Raw genomic sequence first — 8,115 nt, 5'->3', positions numbered from 1 at the left:
GGTCAGTTTGATTTTGAATGATTTTTTTCAATTGAACCGGTTTTTGGTTTAAGAAGTTTCTAAAATCAAATATTTGACTAAATACAATCGGTTTCTTCGATTCGATTTTGTATTGGTTCAGTTTGTTCATGTAGTTTTTTCAAGTATTTGAATTATTTTTCGATTTAAGCGGATTGATTGATTTGGTTTCTATTTTTTATTTTTTATTATAATATATAATCAAATTAAATTTGATCCAAGTTGGATTGAAATAGAGCCAAATCAATATTTCAGATTTTTAGTTCATATAAAGTACACAGCCCAACTTTAAACAAACATGTAACATGAGTGTATGTATAAATATATGAAGCATGTAACATAGGTATATATATAAATATATAAAATGACTATATTTTAATTTGGATTTGCCAATTTAGTTTGATTTTAGCGGATCACATAAATTAATCAACCAAACTGAAATATCGATTTTTTTATTTTATTCAATCGAACTGAACCAGTTAAACCGTCGTATTTGATTCAGTTCGGATCAGGCTGGACAGTTCAGGTGATTTGAACAGAATTTTTTACACTTCTACAAAGGAGTGCATTTACATGGCATCCATAAGGAGAGAGAGAGAGAGAGAGATGGGTTTATTTACTTAGACATGAGAGGAAGCGATAGTTAGCTATGAAGAGGGTGTGAGAGACTTATCCAGAACATTGATGAATGCTAGATAATTGCTGGGAAGGAAGTGGAGGGTTGAAAGAAGCAAAGGCTCGAAACACAATGATAGAAATTAGAGTGCGGTGGAATTAGAGGTGCAAATAGGTCAAGTCAGACTGGATCATAAATAATCCCAACCCAATCCAGTTTCTTAATCAGATCTTGATATTGACCCATACCCAGTCCAATAGAAGATTGGATCAAGTAGGGTTAGATCTACGATCAATTTTTTTAACCCAATAGATTATTTGGATTGGATTAGGTCCATATATAACTTGACCTCAATCCATGAAATATGGTTTGATTCAGATATGGATCGGGTTTGGGTTGGCTGATGTTCTTATACTTGAGGATATAATCGAGCCACTAAAGCTTGAGCTGCTACTTGAACCAATTAATGAAGGCGTTTGCCCTAGAGTCCACCACCTCCTCCTAATTGCTACCGGCAACCTCATGATTTTTGCCTCAAAGTACATGAACATGAAATTCTCGCTCGCCAACTTCTTCATCTGCCCTACTAGCTTCTTCTTCTTCTCCTTCACCGTCACCTTCTATTAGTCTAATTGGCGCCAACTAAAGTGGTGCTGCTTCCTGCCTATAGAAGCATCGGATGCCTCCAGCAGCTTCGATTTGGGGAAGGGAGGGATAGCATCAAGGGAGAAATTACTAGATCGGAAGCGATAGAGGTTGATGGAGAGGACACGTTTGTGGACAGCAAAGGGGCTGTGAGAGATGAGATGGTAGTGGTCATCATTGTCACGGTGGTAATGGGAGCGAAGGGTCTTGGAGGTGAGGGTGATGGTGCCGATGATGAGATTGAGGAGCACGAAGAGGATGGTGCAGAAGAGGAAGTCCCATATGGAGGCCCACATCGACGGCCATGATTTTTCCATCATCATTATTTTGAATCGAAGTACCGAAGAGAAGTAAATGAGCTGAAGAGATGAGAACATGAGGGGCTAACTTTAATATATAGCATCAGTGTCGAAGGCATGTGGCTCAGCTCGCATGGCTCGTGTGTGGGTAGAGAAAGTAACGTTGCAGATGAGATGAGGCTCTGTTAGCTTTTTCTACGAATAGTTTATATTTGGTATTTAAGATCAGATTCAAGTTAGGTCGGATCCAAATTCAGTATATCAGGTCCAACTCGAGAAATAGAATGAGTCCAATTTTAGAATTGTACCAATCCTACGGATCCTCTGACATAGGTCAGATAGGGTCTAATCGGGTTAGATCACTAGCCAACCTGATCCATTTGCAATCTTAATTAAAATAGACATTCAAAGTTGTCTGAAGTGGATAAGGACATTTGGTCATTTGAGATGGTAAGCTAACATCATTAGTTAGTTGGTGAGCTGCAGGATGAATATTGCAAATGGGTTAGGTTGACCCATGATTTGACCCAATTTGATCCAAACTATTTCGAAGGATCCATGGATCCAAGTCGGGTTCTAAAATTGAATCCGTTCTATTTTCTAGATTGAATCTGAATTTACTAAATTTTGATCCAATTCATTTAATTTTTTAAATTGATTTGCATCTTATACTCAATAACCCAACTCGCTCCGCATCCAGTACAGCATCTGAATAGCTAAACCCATAGTCCCGCATAGTTTTCTACCATCCTTCCCGTTTCTCTATCATTCCTGTCTTTTGGGTTGGTGTTGTCCATCCCAATATTTGGAGCACAGTATCCAAATTTCTGCTGTTTTCTCAAGCACCCATTACTGAAGTCATTCATTGAAGGTGGGATTCTGGAGAAAAACAATTCTTTGAAGTTTTCCGAGGCACCCTTGTTATGAGGATTCTCCTTCTTATTTTAACGGTAACGAAAGTTTTCATAGGTGGTTTGCAGTTTTGACAGAAAAAGAAAATTAGACTTAAAAAAATAAGGCCTAGCAATCCATACATGCAGGACAACTTAAACCTACACTATTCAAGCAAATTCAATTGGATCTACTAAACAATTATAGTGTATTGAAAGCCAAATTTGTGTATGAAGAATCCAGTCTTTCTTGCCAGAGCATGCAGATGCATGTGAGGATTTTTATCTTTCCAGATACTTGCATGGTTTCACACACAAGTATAACAAGTACCATCAATCTACCTAAAAAAAAAAAGTATATTTGTTTCGGACCCGAACCGGATCTAATTTTTCATGCTAAGGCTAGATTATACATGGACCTAATCCAACCTAAATGATCTGTTGGGGTAAAATTTTTTACCATAGATCCAAGCCGACCCTATCTGATTTTCTATTGGTTGGGTATAGATCTAACATTAGGATATGATCTAAAGAATTGGATTCGGTCGGAGTCATTTAAGACCCGATTTGACTTGATCTATTTGCACCTTTTTGTAGGATCACTATAGATCACTTTGAAAACTTGGAAGGCCCATTTGAAAATTTTTAAACTTGAAGGGTGTGTATAAGAACCGTTGATAAAACTATAATCTTTCTAAATGCTTGAATATTAGCCATCCTAACTTACCTTTAAACTATCTCTCACTATTTTTTTCCCTCTATATCTAATTGAGCTATGATGTGATAACATAGAATAGAATATGCTGATTGCTCAATCACATTATATAAAAATGAACATTTCATAAATTTTATTTTCTTCTCTTGTTTCCTTCTATCCTTTAAAATACCTTCTTAAATTCCTTATCACATTATATCTATTTTTGCAAGCATTGCATTAATTTTGGAACTTGAGTCAAAGAAATTGAGACTTGACAACATGTTTCTTACCATGCAATTTTCATTGTTTATTGATAATGTTAATTTTCTTCTTAGCGTAACTTACATCTACTAGTAGGTGAGCTAGAGAAATATTTTAAGGTTCTGAAATAGAAAGGCAAAAGGGTGTGTAACAAAAAAAAGAATTAATATTATGACCTGATGGGAGACTTTTTGATATGATATTCCTTTTATTGATAAGTTTTTGGATCTCAAAATGACCATTGCTCTCAAAAATCCAAAATCCCCTCTATATACCTTTTATCATTATTTATATTTTGTTATGTAAATTTATAGTTAATCTTTAAAATTTTATAATGCTGTAATTTTATCTGAAGAAATTATTACTAATAAGTGAGATATTTAACAACATATGTTATAAAAAGATGGATGAAAATAAAATGAAGAAAAAGAGTGCAAGAATTATAATATATTTTGTATTTGATATTATTAAATGAGAAATGGACCAAATGCAGAAAATCTTTATAGATAAGATGACCCATTTTGTAGAATCTAATTAACTACATTTCAATATGATTGGATTTTTCATTTTTATTTACATATAGGATTCGAAATTTTACTTTGATTATAAGTAGGGTATCATAAGATTGGCTCAAACTTGGCCCAACTCATTGAAAAAAATGGAAAGAAAAAAGGTTGATTATTTCATCCTTTTTCTGGTCTAGACTGCTTTAGTTGGCAAATCCTTACCAAATAATCTTAAGTCATTATGCAAAATTGGTAAGACAATCAACCATCACACATGCTAATCTTTCTTAGCAAGTAAAATCCTCGCTTTCATGTTTATTCGAATACAGGTTGCTCCTAAGATTCTTATTAATAAATGGAAGAACTTCGATTAATTCAAGAGAAGAGAATCTTGTGATTAAGCATATCTCTCAAGATGTAACCCTAGTTCATGGGGCAAATAAATAATATTTCTAATCAACCTCTCAAACATATAATAATTTTTTAACATAAAACAATTTATTTATAAATTTACAAAAAATATTTGAAACTAGAGGGGACTCTAAAAGATATGGTCTCGAGTAGATACGCATGATATTACCTCATAAGTACAGGCCGGCTAACATGACTTTCTTTTTCCTAAGATCATGATAGGGAGAATCCTGGTAGAAATCAATCGAGGATATGTCTAGGTTTAACATAATACGTGTTATAATTTAAGAAGAAATTTAATATAATAATAAAAATATAGAAAATAAAATTTGTGTAATATATCAAGATTTTACATGATCCATCCAAAATCTAAGTTATGTCTACAGGGGAAGTGAAAGATCCGCTGTATTATTCATAAAATATAAGGCTCTACAAGTGTCCAAAATCTATGAGAGATGATGGTACAAGAAAAACAAAAAACTCGAGAGCTCAATAAAAGAGAGTAACATAGAAAATAAAACCAAAAGAATCATGAAATGTTTAGGAGTTCCCAAGATAACAATATATGAGAAGAGCATCAATTAAACTTCTTTATCCTCTGCTCTCCTCTTTTTCTTTTCTTCTCTTCCCTTCTCTCTTCCTTTTCTTTTTCTCTCCCACTTTGTTTCACACCTTTTGACACACCATCGTTTGCATCACGTGAGCCCACCTCTTTTCCTAATCGAGCTCAATTTAAAGGACTTCACTCTGCCCAACTGAGTCTCTTTCCGACTCCATCTGCACTAATTAGCAATTAGCAACCAAAAAAAGTCTCAAAGGCCTAAGTAGATTTTTCCTATTCCTGCATTCTGCTTTAAGTCTCACATGCATTGCATGTAAAAAGAATAGTGAGATTAAATCAAGCATACATTAGCATTGGACATATCTAGATTGGTATCATGTTTTGTTTAAACCGGATAATATAGGGTGTCATGCATCAAAAGTCGATAGGACCGAAATGTGACACAATACAATGCCATACCGATCATTAAATGATTTGCCTCTTCATTTCATTTTAATCTTTAGATATACCTAAGCATGGTCCCATCTTATTGACTCTATGCACATGTATGTGTTCTGGTTAGGAGGACCTAAAGGAGACCTACATCATGTCAAGTTGTGTAAATGATTATGGTAGTAGATTGGAACATAATGGGCTCGGTTAGCTGGTGCTGTCTAATGAAGCAAAAGCAACCCACCACCATTGTGACAACTTACTTTAAGCATGTGGCCTTGCACCCCCAGTTCTTATCTAAACTAAACAATCACAGGACCTTTGCAACTAGGCCACCTTGTATTCCTTCATAGCTGCAAACCTAGTATCTTATGTCACCTATTTGTTATAAAGATATGGTGCATTTGATAGAGATAGGTGTTGATACATCAGATATGTGTTGGTATATCTAAGTTTTCTATGCACATGAGGCAAGGAAAACCATGAGCAGTTCCAAGTAACATTCTCCTTTTTTTTTTAGCTGCTACTGATTGTTCAAATTACAAAAAGGGATAACTCTGAAGTTCTAGAGAAGTAAAGAAATAAGAGAATTTGAATAACTTTATGGTGCATCTGTCGGATATTAAAAGCTATGTGAGCTAATGACCACCTTGCATTGTCATGGTCACACAGCTAATTAAAGGAGTTGGAGGTTTTTTCAAAAATTCATATACTAGCTAGACAAGGTTTGAAAAATAATTGAGCTATAAATTTGCATCATTCTTATCTCATAAAAGGGAATGCAAGACAGAAATCATTTCATTCCAACTCAAAGGGGATTTTAACATGTGTATTTTATTAAGAAATGCCTGCCACTTTTTAATTTATATCTTTGAAGAAATACATAATAGTTCTTATTAGGAAATTCAAAGGTGTTCACTTCTCACACACTAACAATTTAAAAGATTTTCAATTCTTTTCTCTACTTTTCCTTTTGTGTTCTCATTTATGAATACCTAAAACTTTTCCGGCTCATGTAGATCAAGCAAGAGGAAATGAGGAACCATACAAATAGCTTTTAGGATTTCTTTTACATATAACACCTTGCGAGAACATGTATTGAGGTATGTCCCTGTTGATCAAAATAGTTGCATCTGTACATGTGTAACATAAGCAATCCGTAGTCTCATCAAAAAAAGAAAAAGAAAAAGAAAAAGCTATGAGTGATTAAGAAAAGATTCCTATTACAATATGAATGCAAGGGAGTTCATGCCTTAACTACCCATACGCCTAGGCATGCCTTTTTGGCTGTGAATATGCTTGCATTGTCATAGTCATTACAAGTGACATGCAAGTAACTCTTGAATAGCAGTATAGTTCACACAGATGACATATGAAATATTGTATAGAAGGAATTCACTTACAATATTTTCATATTATTAGCATCTTACCTTCCCCCATTTTAATCTGATAGGCATGGGGAGCAAGGAAATCTCCAAGGCACAACACACACCTCACATTTTCTTTTTATCTTTTTTGAGAGTAAACTACAGAGATACTGTACAAGGCTTTCTCTTTGTGCCCATAAAATGACTATCCTTATTGAGAGAATAGTCAGGGTCTCCATTCCTATTGTTCTTTGCATGTTAAGGAAGGAACCCTCGTGGTCCCTGTCATACTGCACAAAGTTCTGTGCTATTGTTTGTACCGCTTAAAGTTTCTGGAAGGTTACAAAGTGCAGCCCCAAATGCAGACATTAAGAATGGCCTTCATAGAGTGCATACAGAATTCCACTTCTTTTTAGCTGTCTTTGGAAACTGTGAGTAGGACCACATTGTCTGACTTTACAGTTAAAAACCAGTTGCTTAGAGTTACTTCAGTGGAATGTGGAATCTTTTGTACTGCCCACTATTCTAATGTATGCATTATATGGCTGAAATGTAGGCAAAGAATTGTAAGGTATATTTAGATGAACAGTAGTTTTCATGTAGGAGTAGCATAAGCACAATGAAAATTTGTCGATAAAGTGATCCAAATTTCTTCCATGGTTATCTCTTGAGCAAACTTTTTATGAATTGTTAGATGCAGAAGCTTGAGTTTGAGGAAGAGCAGAGGCCAGAAGCATCACTGAACAGGAATGTAAATAATTCATGAATTTTGAAATAAGAAACTAGTCAAAAAAAAAAAAAAAAGTGCATTATAGGAAACATAAAGGTTAAACAGTTAAACCAATCGACATTAATAAGATAAGCCAATCATGATGGCATAAGTTTGTGAAGAAAGACAGTGCATATAAACACAAGATGAGAACATGAATTTGGTTTCAAAAGGTTTTACAATAGCTGAACATGGCCTTGATTATGGTAACAGGCAGCTTTGGAAGGTTGACTGATGAGAAGGCAAGGAGTCATAATGATATGAATGGAGATGAAATCACTAATAGAGTATTAGTAAAGCTAACCATAAAAAAAACCATCAAGAACTGCCCAACTATTTCTGGGACTAGCTTTATGAATTCCCATTAATATGTGATTCCTATTAATGGCTGCCTCTGATTTCATAGCAATTTGCAGCACTTCTAAGAAATCTCATCCTATCACTCATTGTTCATAAACTAAGATATCTGACAGTTTGTCATGCATGCAACTACTGCCTGTCAATCTTACCATCCATCTATTTTGTCAAGGCTTGGAACTAGCATTATTGGAGTTAGAGCATCAACAACAATACTGAAAGCAAAAAACAAATTCTATGTTAGATTGGAAATTCTGAAGATCTGCAAGAAGAAGAGAAGCTGAG

This window comes from Elaeis guineensis, chromosome 13, assembly GCF_000442705.2.
Source record: "Elaeis guineensis isolate ETL-2024a chromosome 13, EG11, whole genome shotgun sequence".
NCBI classification, from domain to species: Eukaryota; Viridiplantae; Streptophyta; class Magnoliopsida; order Arecales; family Arecaceae; genus Elaeis; species Elaeis guineensis.
Note: the sequence above shows the minus strand (reverse complement) of the source record.